Here is a 15,189-nt window from a genome sequence, read left to right as displayed (position 1 = left end):
TTGACCGGAATTTTTTTCTTTGTGAAGGGATGAGGGGCCCTATTAGCAACTTCTTCACAAAGTTTTTGGTAGGACACAGTTTAAGAAATATGGGGCTAAAGGACTGAATCAGAATGGTCTTCCATATTGATGACGATAGCAGAGAAGGTTGCTGTATTAACATAGCCTCTTTTAGTGACAGGCCCACATCGTGGAAGGCAAAATTTTGACAAATAATCTACCGGTTTACAAAGAGATGAGTGATATTTTCCAGAAATGAAGATTAAAGCACTTGTTATAATTAATTGATTTAAAAAAATAAGATTTTTTGTTTTACAATAACAGTCTCTGTGACATTGAGGGGAGGTTTGTATGTATTAAGCCTTCTTATTTTCTTGTACGTACTGTAAGAATAAATGATAAAGGGGGCTGGGCGTGGGGTTTTATGTTGGTAATCCCAGCACTTTGGGAGGCCAAGGGGGGCGGATCACCTGAACTCAGAAGTTCAAGATCAGCCTGGCCCACATGGCAAAACCCCATTTCTACTAAAAATACAAAAATTAGCCGGTCGTGATTGCTCTCTCCTGTAATCCCAGCTGCTCAGGAGGCTGAGTCACAAGAATCTTGAACCCGGGAGGCAGAGGCTGCAGTGAGCTGAGATCGCACCACTGCACTCCAGCCTGGGGGACAGAGAGAGACCCTGTCTCAAAATAAATAAATAAATAAATAAATAAATAAATAAATAAGAGGGATAGAGGTGTGTATTGAAGAGGAAAAAGTGCAAGAGGCATCAACAATAGTAGCTTAATTTGGAGAACAAAATACGGATTCCTGAGGCTATTGGGCATGGCTGTGATTTGTAGCATTGGATACCTGGAGATTGCTCTTGGGGGCTGTAGCAGCAGGGGAAACAGGCAGGGCTCTGACGCTGCATTCCACTAGGGAGAGCCCCGTTCCATCTCCGAATATATTCTGGTACATACACAGATATTGTGACATGTAATTTATATTATATACAATGAGAATATATAGTATAGTATATAATTTATGTGTCAGTTATATTTCCATATAAAATGAAATTCTGTTTGGATGAAAGATTGTAGTGATGAAAGTATTTGGCCTCCTCTGGAGGAAGTCATCTCTAAAATTTCTCTTATGACTAATATTGAATCTTTTTTTATTTTTTTATTTTTTGAGATGGAGTCTTGCTTTGTCACCCAGGTTGGAGTGCAGTGGCATGGTCTTGGCTCACTGCAACCTCCGACTCCTGGGTTCAAGTGATTCTCTTGCCTCAGTCTCTCAAGTAGCTGGGTCTACAGGCGTGTGCCACCACTTCTGGCTACTTTTTTTTTGTATTTTTAGTAGAGACGGGGTTTCACTATGTTGACCAGGCTGGTCTCGAACTTCTGACCTGGTGATCCACCCACCGTGGCCTTCCAAAGTGCTAGGATTATAAGTGTGAGCCACTGCACCTGGCCTGATTTTGTATAATTCTATGAAGAGTGTATACCTGTTCAGGAATAGTCACTAACAGTAGCTGGGGGGCAGATGCATTTTCTGGACTGTTCTGTGAAGCACAGTACTTTCATAAGAGGACAATATTGATTAACCACCACTGCAGAGGCCTCTCTGAGACCTGACCTGTACTTGGCTCAGGGATTGTAAAAGACTGGTGATCATGGGTGAGTAAATGAAAGCAGATCCAGAAATTCAAAGAGATTCAAAAATGTTAATTGATTGTGGTGGGTTTTTGTTTGCTTGTGTGTGTGTGTGTGTGTGTTGGCATTTAGAATCCGAGAAAACCGGTTTTTAAAAGAAGCATTCTTGTTTTGGAAATACAGTGCTTATGTATGTATATCTATATCTGTATCAATCAATCAATCAATTATCCATTCTTCTTTTTCTCCTTACGCCTGGAGAACCACTTTTCAATCATAAAATAAAGATAGAGTTTGAAGCAATACTAAATATGCTAAATAAAACATGGTTCTCCAGGCTTAAGATTTTACTTTATTATCATAAACTGTTTGGAATGTTAATTATCTAGGAAATTTCTCCCGTACTTCAGGATAATTTGCCTTTAGAGAACATAGGGGGTTTAGCTTTCAAGCTCGCCCTCTGCAGTGGAAAATCTGAGGTGTAAGAACGCTTAGATCCCAAGGAAGGGTTCATGTGAACTCTGGCAAGTCATTCAGACTCAGTTTGATCATCTTTCTAGTGAGAGTATGGAATGGATGCTCTCTGAGTTGCCTCGCAGCTCTGATTTCCGTGTTTCTTGGAGTCCGTGAGCTGTTTGAAACATGAGGGGACCTTCTATTTGCTTTACACAGACCGCAGCTTCTTGTCATTTGATACCGTATGTGGTTTAATTGGTTGTCCACGTGGTGGTCAGTGGCACTGAGCCCATCTCCTCTGGCAGCTCGCAACTGTGTTGTCAAAGCGTGGTGTGTGTAGAACCCGGGAACTCTTTTTCAGGTTCTCTTTGCTGTATGCTGAGCCTCAGGTACTTTGTACATAAACAGCTGGGATTTAACATCTGAATCCATGCTCAGTAATTTTCAGGTCTCAAACATAGCTGCATTAGTTTTTTTGGTCTGAATTTAGAATTATTAGTTTGTGAATAAAACGTTCAGTAAGCTCTTAAAATGTTTCTCTTGTATCCAAAGCATGATATTTCCCTTATTACTAAGAAGAACCGTCCAGTAGAGAAATACTTTAGTTTTTGTTGTTGGGTTCCAAATTGTCCGTATTCAGGTTCTTAAGAACATTTTACATACATTTAATTCATGCACCATTTTTGAATCTTTTGTGGTGTTTTAGTAACAATCTTAACATTCTTTGAGTTCATAATCCAGACCAAAAGGAAGAGGACCGGGGTGTGGTCAGTATCGTCTGCAGTGCTGCACTCGGCCAGTGTGGGGCGTGGAGCCAGCATTTCATGCAGATAATTTTAAGCTTGGACCTCAATTATAGCATCTCTACAAAAAATAATGTTTGGACTGGGCACCGTGGCTCACCCCTGTAATCCCAGCTCTTTGGGAAGCTGAGGCGGGTGGATCACGAGGTCAGGAGTTTAAGACCAGCCTGGTCAACATGGTGAAACCTCGTCTCTACTAAAAATACGAAACTTAACTGGGCATGGTGGCCCGTGCCTGTAATCCTAGCTACTCAGGAGGCTGAGGCAGGAGAATTGCTTGAACAGGCACCTGGGAGGCGGAGGTTGCAGTGAGCCGAGATTGCGCCGCTGCACTCCAGCCTGGCCTACAGAGCGAGACTCCGTCTCAAAAAAAAAAAAAAAAAATTGGTATATTCTACTGTTTTTGATTCCTAGTCTTATTAATAAAAAAATTTTATATACATAAAGTCCAAGCAAGGAAACCGCTGCAGGTGTGGAGATGAAGACTTCGGTCTGCCTATACCAGAGACGTGCAAAGAGACCAGGAAAATTGCTGGATTTTATTCTGTCATGGGAAAAAGGTGGACGTGCAAATTGCTAAGTTTTAGGAAACTACCCAGTCAGGATTGGGATTATATCGATCCGAATGTGGAGTGTGTCTCAAACTTGGAAGTAGCCCGCGACCCCCACAAAAAATTTCCAAGTGTTCAACTTAGGTTTTTCCGCTGTAGATGAAATCCTGTTGGTAATGGGTTTAGTGTTTGTGTGGAGGAAATTACAATGTAAAGAGAGTAAATAAGCGATTGACGCTAGTTTACCACCTTGACATAATTTGTCTACAGTGGTGGTGTCACATATGTTACTTAAGGTTGGTTTTTTTTTTTGTTTTTTCTTTTTCTCTTTTAAAGGTATGGCTGCTTCTTGCAAAGTTCAGATGCTTACAAGGGGAATGCACTTTGTTCCAAATGTAAGCTAATTAGCACACCTGGGGTAGAATCAATGCTGAGAATTGGTGGGTGGGTACAGATCGTGGGCCTTGGTTGGTTTGCTGAGATTAAGAAGAAAAGGTCAATTAATGGGGCAGATTGTCCTGCACTGGTTCTCAGCTGCCTGCCTGAATGACATTTACCTCTCCTTAGGAGATAAGCAGTGATGGCTTTACCTGCTGGTTTCCCTCTCCAAGTTTGGATACCTCATGAGTCTGTTTGACTCAGTATTTTTTCTCCTTTTATCACATCTCTGAGTTTCTAAAATAATTAAGGAAAATTCTCTTCTCCAACATCCTTCAGAGGAAAGCAGATGGAATTTGTTAAACAAAGGCTGACAGGAAAGCAAGCCTCTGTTAATTGACATCTAATTTCCTGATATGCCACCCTTTGCCCAAGACTCTGTTTGATTATGCAATAGTGTGCAAACAGAAAAATCAGAACCTGCTCATGCTGCCGTATTAATAGGAACTGTCAGTCAGCTGGAGGAGGGACTCAACATCAGACTTACATATGATTAAACCATTTTCTGTGTATTACCACAAAAGCGTGAGTGTGTCTAGATTGCACCTCTATGGAGATTTTTTCCTGTGTGGCCACTTGCATTATAAAGGAAACTGTGAAAACCACCACCATCAGAACAAAACCCTGAAATGTAAAACAAAACATGTTAGAATTCCATTACACTGATGGTGGAGCCTGTTGAGATGGTAGAGAAGAGGACTTGTAAGGGACTGGTTTTGTGAATATGTATGGCAAAACACTAGTTTTGATGCTTCACAGTGAAGTGCTGTTAACTAATTACACTTACTGTAACAGGTTAGTGCAAAGTGAGCTATATAGGAGAGATTTTTTAAATTCTAGGCTGATCAAAGCACTTTGCATTTTGTAGGTTAACAGTGGGAACTAGCTGGAAGGAGGCAAAACAGTGAACTTTGCCATTTTTAATTTTCAAAATACATAATATCACTGAATAATGACCTCTTGTATTCTCTGCCATGACTTGACTTTTTAGTTCGATTGCTCCATGTTGATTAGCGTGTTCTTGTACTGTCTCCTTCCTTCTAAATACTTTAGCTTTAAGAGGCGGCTTAACTCTGTTACAACTGCTCTTGTAACTAAATGAAATGTCCAGGGAAGTAAATCCAAATGATGACAGTTTGGGATTTTCCACTTTTTTAGTGCCTCCGTTCAAGCTTTGCAAGTTTGACTTGTGACACTCCTAAGTCCTCAAGGCCACATTAAAGTTATTGAAGAAACTTATGAAGAGCATGTTTGATTTGAGCCCAGGAGTGAGTGAGCAATTGAGCGCACCAGGCAAGGAATGTGTGAGGAATGAGTAATTACAGCTCCTAGGGATGCTATTGGGCCGTGGTTGCGGGGCAGGAATGAAGAAAGGGATGAGTTTCTGGGCACTTGGCCTGGGGAGCTGACACAGTCCACAGCAGACTAGAAGGCATGGAAAGACGCAAGGGAACCATGGTGGGATACGAGTAGCAAAAAATGGTACAATTGGTATAAGAAACCAGGAGTTTTCTTTCTTTAAATACTTGGGACACTGGGATATCTTGCTATGTTTCATCAGAAGGTAGATACACACCAGTTACTACTGTGCCCAAAATTAAATTCTATTTAGCTTAGCTCTTAGAATGTTTACCCCTGATACAAGTGAAACCGCTGGGGGTTTTGACTACCTGCAGTGTTTCTACCATCATCCTTCTGGTGGCAGCCACGTTGGGTACATAGTTTCTAAGAGGGTTACAGCCTGCAAGGAACTGGTGCAGAAGAATCTCCAGGGGTTTCCAGAGCTGCAAACGTCTGGGATGCTTAGATACCTGCTCTGTTCAGATGTGATGAAAGTGAGGAAAGCAGGTAGGAGGATGGTTAAGTGGAAAGAAGTGAGGCAGACATTCTCCTTTACTTAGCTGTGGACTCTATAAATGATCTGTACACGCATGGGTTTTTATACGTAGCACATATGTGACTTTATACATAACACATACGTGAGATTACATTTTTATTTTTTTTAACATTGTGTCAGGTGCAGGAACTTTTTACCTGTGTGGAGTGTTCTGTACTTAAAAAAATTTGTTTTTGAGACGGGATCTCGCTCTGTCACCCAGGCTGGAGTGCAGTGCTGTGATCTTGGCTCACTGCAACCTCTGCCTCCTGGGCTCAAGTGACCCTCCCACCTCAGGCTCCTGAGTAGCTGGGACTACAGGTGTGCACCACCACACCTGGCCAATTTTTCTATTTTTAATAGAGAGGGGACTTCACCATGTTGCCTGGGGTGGTCTTGAACTCCTGGGCTCAGGTGATTTGCCCACCTCGGTTTCCCAAAGTACTGGGATTACAGGTGTGAGCCACCACGCCCGGCCTGTTCTGTATGTTTAAATTGTGAAGTGAAGACCCATGTGGAGTTGATAAGACCATTATTTAGGAAATTTGATACTCATTACACTTTTACTGCTTCTGTAATACCTATTATTTTCCAAAATTAAAAAAAAATCCTCATGAAGAACACTATAGTATGTGAATACATTTGGATGTATTTCTTTTAGCTTTTCATGCACATTTAATATGTATGCGCTATTATTTACACACTGTACATACAAGTTACTGTCATACTTTTATATATAGCTTTATATAGATACTCTTGTGCTATTAAATATGTTTTACGTTTATTTTAAGGGCTGTATACTATTCCCTTAACTGGCTGAATAATATATTTTACTTAGTAGTTTTTTTGTTGGACATTTAGATTATTTGCTCTGATTTGGTTGACTGACTAATGTTTTGATGAATATCTTTGTGCCTAAGTTACTGTATGTGTTATGGATTATTTCTTTGAGATATAATTCATTAAATAAGATTACTGAGTCAAATGGTATGAATATTGTTTTAAGGTTTTTTTATCCATGTAACCAAGTAGCTTTCACGAAAAGATCTTTCACTCTGGGCTTCTATTGCAATGTCCAAGAATGTTCTATATCTATCCTTCTAGAATCAATTTCTATTAGTAAATGGGAAGACAACTGCAGCCCACAAAACATTACAATGCAAAGTAAAATTGAGTTAAATCCCCAAATATTCTTAATATTGCCAATATTCCAACATGATCTCATATAATAGTAAAAAATAACACATAATTTGGCTTTACACTAAAATTGACTTTAATTTAATTATATATTTGGTATTCTGATAGGTGAACAATAGAATACACACGTTCAAGTCATTGTTTTGTTTTAGTCATTAAGACTAATTCTAATTTCCACAGTAAATCTTACACAAGAAAATAAAAAGTTTCTCAGAAGTCAGGCCTAAGAAGTTGGGAAAAAACCTGTTGGGGCGGCTGGGCGTGGTGGCTCAGGCCTGTAATCCCAGCACTTTGGGAGGTTGAGGTGGGTGGATCATGAGGTCAGGAGATCGAGACTATCCTGGCTAACATGGTGAAATCCTGTCTCTGCTAATAATACAGAAAAAATTAACTGGGCGTGGTGGTGGCGCCTGTAATCCCAGTTACTTGGGAGGCTGAGGCAGGAGAATCGCTTGAACCAGGGAGTTGGAGTTTGCAGTGAGCTGAGATTGCACCACTGCACTCCAGCCTGGCGACAGAGCGAGACTCCGTCTCAAAAAAAAAAAAAAAATTGTTAGCGTCTCTTAACGATTTTTATCTGGAGGTCCATGTGGTCAGATTCCACCGAGGGATTTAAATCTCCATTTAATCCTGTGTTTAATCTCCACGACTGAGCCGAGCCTCCACCCCTCGGGTGTTTGAGTGCATGGCACAGTGGTGAAATAAAGCGTGGGGAAACTGAGGTCTCAGGCCTGGCACTGGGAGGAGCCCATTGTCCCTGCACACACCTCTGGGGCAAGGAGTCCTCCTCTGTGTTGTTGCCTTGATCTTTGTCGGAGTGCGATGAGGGTGTGCCAAGCGAGCTGCGATTCGTTGGAGGTGTTGTTTAGGGAACCAGTAGTTTACTTTGCCTACACGAGTAACATTTTCGGGGACTGTTTTCCATGTAGTTAATGAGAAAAAAAAGTCAGACATCGTTTAATATGATTCAAAGTTTGGTCTGCTGATGCAGAGACAAAATGTTAAGTGGCTATTAACATGTAATTGGGAAGAGCATTTGGACTAATTTGGATTTTTCCACATTGATTGTGAAATGAATCAGTAACTGTTTTTCCTCCCTACCCTAATTCTTACTCCTTCCAGCACGCCCAGAAAAGCAGCACCTTGGTGAAATCTACCCAGAAGGGACTCCACGTTTCTCCAAGTTTCTCGACTGCTTCTGATCTCTCTCTTTTCTTGTTTTACATTGTCAGGCATTTGAGTACAGGTGTTCTTCGCTTTTGAGAGACCCTTGTTGCTGGTCGTCTTGTCTCCCTCTCCCCCATTCTTCTTCTTCCTTCTGCTCTGTCAGAAATTTTAGTTCGACTCATCCTTAATTGCCTGGTTGTGCCTCCCATCTTAGGCAGCAAAGAAATCTGTTTCAAGGCTCTCTAGCTCCTTTACATCATGGGTTTATGTTGCTTTTTTCCAGCCTTCAGAAAGATGTTGGGGAAAATGTCCGAAGCAAGCCCACCCACTAGGAGAAAATTGTCTCTGATGACAAAACGTCTCCTAGTAAATACATTTGTTATTTTGTCTTCATCGTCTTCACCACCCAGAACATTCTCTGCCCTCAAGGCCTTCATCCTACCATCCCATCTTTGCTGATAGTTGTGGAAATCAAGTTTTGTTTCCGTCAGAAGAGCAACAGTATTGGTTTACCTGGAGCCTGCGCTTGCTCCAGACTAGTGTATTTCTCGCAGAGATGCTGCTCCCCGCGGAATTCACCTCTCCACCCACGCTCTGTGTTTGGCTTTTCCCGTACCGACATTCACTGTCGTCTTTCCAAAATGAGAGCTTCCTCTCCATTAGGTTCTTTCCTTTAATCTTCATATGGGAAACGGAAAGTATCTGTATTTAAAAGAGACCGGCCAGTCCCTTTGCTTGACTGCGCTGCCTCTGACAGTTGAGTTCTTTTTTCAACACCTCCCACCGTGTGTTTCTGGACAGTTTCTGGGACCAACGTCAACCTGTATCCTTGCCCATGCCCTGGTGATTGGCCAGGCCTCCTGAATTGTGCTTCACTTGTCACTTGGTCCCAAAGATCATCTGTATCTCTTTCTTCTTTCTCCAGTATGTAATTATTCACCCCGTCTTGCCCAGTACTTTTGGTAATATAGTGAAGACTGCTCATTTTTCCCCAGTGCCTTAGTGTGGAGCCCTCAGCTGCAGCGGTCTCTGATCTGTGTTTTATCTGTAAATCTCCTGTGGTCTGGTTCCTCTTGCACAGTATTATGAGTCGGTTCTTCCTGCCACTCCCAGCGTAGGCAGCCCTCACAGCTCTAGAGTGCCCGCTTGATGTGTGTAGTGAAGGGGTAACTGGAGCCAGGGACTGCAGTGACGGGACACTAAGAATAAGGACCAGCTCCACCATCTGGGGAGAGTGCCTGTGGACTATGGCCGTGGACATCCGGGCAGCCCTCCGTGCCTGGGGCAGCTCAGAAGTTAGCAAAGAGCAGAGCAGGGAGTTCTGAGGCTCTCAGGAGGTATCAGAGCCTGCACCATTTGGTCAGTACAAGAAGCAAGATTTAGCTTTCTTTCTGAGAAAATGCTGGAACAAGAGAAGAACAATAGACACTTTAAGTGCATGTACTGGTAGTAATGTTATTTTGATTGAGGAGGTGACCAGAGGCAGAAGAGGACCTAATCTTCAAGGAAAGCATTACCCAGAGAAAGAGTGCAGCAGGGCAGACAGCGCCAGATGTTGTCCTGGCGTGCAGTGTTCCTCGGAAGGAGGATGCTCTGGAGAGCTACTGTACAGTGCGTTGACTGTAGTTAATAATAACGGACATGTGAACATAGCCGAGGGGGGATTTTAAATATTCTCACCAAAAAAAATGCTAAGGATGTGAGATGATGGATATGTTCATTTGCTTGATTGAATCATTTCACAGCGTGTACACACATCAAGGCCTGATGTGGTACATCATAAGTACGTACAATTTTGTTCATAAATTAAGAATACAAATGAAAAAACATTAAAGAGAGGGGCCGGGCACGGTGGCTCATGCTTGTAATCCCAGCACTTTGGGAGGCTGAGGCGAGCGGATCACGAGGTCAGGAGATCGAGACCATCCTGGCTCACACGGTGAAACCCCGTCTCTACTAAATATACAAAAAATTAACTGGGCGTGGTGGTGCACACCTGTAGTCCCAGCTACTGGGGAGGCTGAGGCAGGAGAATCTCTTGAACCCAGGAGGCGGAGGTTGCAGTCAGCCGAGATTGCACCATTGCACTCCAGCCTGGGCGAGAGTGAGACTCCATCTCTAAATAAATAAATAAATAGAGCAAGTGATCAATTCTGAAAGTTTGAGAGTCTGCAGGAAGTCTGTCCGTGTCTGCGGATTGCTCATCACCCTTCCCTTAGGTACTGCAGTTGCAAGGAGAACCAGAAAGAAAAGACAGACAGAAGCTGTGCACGAGGAGGCTCTCAGTGTGCTCGTTAAATAACACTAGGTTGTCGATGTTTTAAAAATGTTTTAAATCATGTTGTTTTTTATGTAGAACAATGTATTTCTTGGGAGAGGCAGACATGCCACCTCAGATAAATTTATATTTTTCGTTTATTAGCCTATGTTTCCTCCTTGCCAAGCACCCATTGAAAGCCGTGTTACATAGTGTGTCTGGAAATCAGCCATGCATATAACGTTTCTAGTTTACTGGTGTGGTGCAAGAACATGGCTTTTATTCCTAAAAAATAAAAATCTGAAATTAGCTAGGAAAGGAGCAGATCTGACAAAATGAAATCTAGAGAAATGAAGGCATGATTTAATACTTGGAGCAAAATTTATTTACTGGAATGCTGAATCAACAGTCACATAAGGGACCCCCTTGCGAGGGGTCCCCCAACATAAAGGACCCTTCATTACTAAAAATAGTAATGAATTAGATATATTATTGATTTTTTAAAGGGTGCTTTGGAAATAATAGGCTATGATGAAAATCAAGAGTCTAACATCAAATTCTGAATCAGGAGGAGGCAGTGGAGGTGGTTACTTTCAGATCCTTTATCTCATGACCTTCTGTGTCTAGAGAGCCCTTTTTTAACGGAAGGAAATCTGATCACTGCTCTGTTATTACTGTTGGGCTGTTTTCCAGGAGCTGGAAATCGTAGCCTTTGGAACAATGCAGCTTTCCCTCTGCAATTGTTCTGGACACATTCCTGAGTGTCTCTGGTTTGAATTTCCACAATGTAATTGTTGCCAGTTGATGTTTAAAAGGTTAGTATTTTAAATATTTGATTAACATGAATTGTAAAACGTGCTTTGTTAAAGAAAGGAGGGAATCCTGTAAATTCTAGATAGCCTTATCATCAGAAACCATTTTTTCCCCAAGTTGATTAAAATGGAAAATACAAAAGCTCAGATTCTGAAGAACTTTTGTAAAAACACATCACATACGTTTCAGCATTAGCAGTTCTTCAGTCTTTTGTTATCTGGAAAGATTATGAAAATCTAGAGATTTCACTATTCCTAAATGTGAATTGTATTTTATAATACATAATTTTAGAGAAAAAAAAGGGCCAAATACGGATTTGTTACTTGAGGGACTTAAGAATAAACACATCTCATTATATCATAATGAAATCTGAAAATAAGTAAGTTTGGCAAAATGTCTATAATTCATGATATTTCTGAGTTTCATTAATTAGCCAAAAAAAAAAGTACTTGTTAAATGTAACAGCATTACTTTGACCTCTTCACTTTCTAGCCTGCATCACAGGTTTTTACAGGCTTTCGTATCTCTGGCAGTTTTCTACCATTTGTGAGTTCAGCATTTTATGAAATTTTGTTTTTTTTTTCAATTTAATAATAAAGCCATTTTACTCTAAAGCACCTTCTTGCATTAACTTGTCTCTTCATAATCAGCTTAAATTTTATGTGAACACATTGTAGTTAATCATAATTCAGTTGTCTCTGTGTATTCTGCCTTGTTCTTATTATTTAACTGAGCACACCTCGAAGATAGGCACCACGTCAGCTGGCCCTGTGCTTGACACGCAACAAAGAAATTTTTTAAAGCATAATTTATACTTTCCTAACAAAAAAATGGACATTTCCATTATATCATACAGTTTCTCATGAGTAGGGAGTATCTTATCCTCTGAGCAGTTCATCTGGAAAGCAACGAAAGGACAGTATCTTGGGAGTGAATGGGGTCTAGCCTTCCTATTCCACTCCTGCTGATTGAGGGCTTGGGTTGAATGGATAATTAACATCCACAGTTTATTGAAAACCTCATTTTAGTAAGTAGTTTTAACTTCTTCCTTCACTGAACCTCTCCTAGAGTTGCTAATGAGTAGCAACATGGACTGATTTGAATTCCAACTCCTTTAATTTCCCAGCCTTCTTTCTGTTGGAGGTGCTTAGAAGCAGGGATACAATCAAAAGGCGTGAAGACATAGGGGAAGAAGAAATGGAAGACAGAATAGAAACAGTTAAAAAATGTTTCTAAACAGATTTCCAATTCTGGCCAAGATGGAGTAGTGTCATTCCTCCCAGGTCCTTCCTCCTGGAACACAAAACTCTGGCCGTAACACAACAAATACACACAGGAAGAATCTGAAGAAAGGCCGCTTGCCTGAGAACCTCAGGACTCGAGGAATGATGCTGCGTTGAGTTCTTTAGGGTTTCTTTTTGCCTTTCACGTGTCCCAGACACTGCTCTGGGAAGGCTGCAGCCTGACACTGCTAATAAGCAGGCAGACACACACACACACACACCCCCCAACAAAAAAGCCCCCACCAAAGGACCAGGAAAAACATGGCCTAAGAGCACAAAAAACTTTTCGATAATGCCTACCCTGCTCCAGCCAAACACCAACTGAAAGCTGCGCGCACTTCCTCCTTGTGGTTTCGGCAGTCAAGCTGGGAGCTGATCTTTCACCCACCACTGAGTAGAAACAGGAGGATGTGCTCCCAACATACAGAAGAACCAAACACCATCATCAGTCAACAGGATTTGATTGACGTTTATAGAACATTTAAACAACAAAAGCAGAATAAACATTCTTTTCATCTGCCCAGAGAGCATTTCCCAAGATAAACCATACCGAGTCTTAAACCCTACTACATTTAAAATATTAGTATTATACAGTTTATGTTTTGTAAGCATAGTGAAGTCACACTAGAAATCAATGACAGAAAGAAAACACTAAATCACTAAACCCTTGGAAGTTAAACAATAAACTTTTAAGTATCTGTAAGTCGAAGAGAAAATCTCAAAGAAAATAAAATGATACATAGTACTGAATGAAAATGAAAATACAGCATATCAAAATTTGTAGTACACAGTTAAACCAGTACTGATGGGGAAATTGTAGCACTGAACACTTAAAAAGAAAGAAAGAAAGGTAGAAAAAAAAACTTCTCAAATTTAAGTCCTCAAGAACTTCTGAAGGAAGATTAAAACAAACCCAAACCAAGCAGATGATTTTGTCTTATTTTTATTTGTTTATTTATTTATTTTGAGATGGAGTCTCACTCTGTTGCCCAGGCTGGAGTGCAGTGACGTTATCTCCGCTCATTCAACCTCCACTACCTGGGTTCAAGTGATTCTCCTGCCTCAGGCTCCCAAGTAGCTGGGACTCCGGGTGCACACCACCACGCCAGGCTAAATTTTGTGTTTTTGGTAGAGATCGGGTTTCACCATGTTGGCCAGGCTGGTCTCAAGTGATCTGCCCACCTTGGCCTCCCAAAGTACTGGGATTACAGGCATGAGCCACTGTGCCCGGCCCAAACTAAGCAGATGTAAGAACATTATAAAGATAAGAGAAGAAATAAATGAAATTGAAAACAGAAACCAATAGAGAAAGTTAATCAAATAAAAATTTTTATCTTGCCCTCCACAATCAATTAATTTGATAAACGTTGGACAAAAATAAAAAGAGAAAGACATCAATGTCAGGAATGAAACAGAAGCTATCACTACGCATCCCACAAGCACTTAAAAGAAAATAAGGGAATACCATGAGTAATTTTATACATGTAAATTCAACACTTTAGAAAAAATAGACCAATTCCTTAAACAGAAGTTACTAAAATATACCCAAGATGAAGTAGAGAATCTGAGTAGTCCATTAATGACTAAAGAAATTGAATTTGTAATTAGAAGTTCCCAAAAAAGAAATCTCTGGACCCAGATAATTTCGCTGGAGAATTCTGTGGTACATTTAAAGAAGAATTATTACTAGCTGTATGCAGTCTCCTTTAGAAAATGGAAGAGGAGGGAACCATTCCCAACTAATTTTATGAAACAAGTATTACACTGATACCAGGAAGAAAGACAGTGTACAAAGGAAATCAGGGAACAAAATCTCTCAAGAACAATGGCACAAAAATTCTGAGCAAAATACTGGTAAATCAAAGTCAGCAATATCTCAAAGGAATTATATTCCATGAGCAAGTGTGATTTATTCTAGGTGTGCAAGGCTGGTTCAAGAGTTGAAAATCAACCAGTGTGTCCACAATATTGATAGGCTAAAGAAGAAAATTTGTAGACGAAAAAAGCATTTGAAAAATACAGTACCCATTCATGATAGCAAATTAGAAATAGGGGAGAATTTCCTTAGTTTTTAAAGAGAATCTACAAAAATCCTACAGCTGTCATTATAGCTAAAGGTGAATGACTGGATGCTTTCCCCTGATTGTTAACAAGGCAAAGATGTCCATTTTCACTTCTGTTATTTTAGCTACTTAAGTAAAGCACAGATGATAAATAGAAAGCACACAGATTGGAAAGGAAGAAATACAACAGTCTCTGATTGACATGGTTATCCACATAAAAAATGCTGGAGAATTTATATAAAAACTTCTGGAACTGATAAGTGAATTAAACAAGATTACAGGATACAGGATCAACACAAAATCAATCATATCTATATACTAAAATCAAACCTGGGAACTGAGATTAAAATAAAGATGTAACATTCAGGATCACTGTGAGAAAATGAAGTACTTAGGTATAAACTTAATAAAACAAGTATAGAAACTGTATGCTGAAAATTGCAAAATGCTGTTAAAAGAAATGAAGGAAGACCTAACTAAATGGAGACACTTCCCATTTTCATGAATCGGAAGACTCACCATAGCAAAATGTCAGTTCTCCTCAAATCTACAGCTTTTGTGCAATCCCTATCAAAGTCCTAGCAAGAATTTTTGTGCCCATAGACAAACATACTCTAAAATTTATATTGAAGTCTGGGAGAAGGGGAT

Source organism: Mandrillus leucophaeus, unplaced genomic scaffold (assembly GCF_000951045.1).
Source record: "Mandrillus leucophaeus isolate KB7577 unplaced genomic scaffold, Mleu.le_1.0 Scaffold227, whole genome shotgun sequence".
Lineage (NCBI taxonomy): Eukaryota > Metazoa > Chordata > Mammalia > Primates > Cercopithecidae > Mandrillus > Mandrillus leucophaeus.
Note: the sequence above shows the minus strand (reverse complement) of the source record.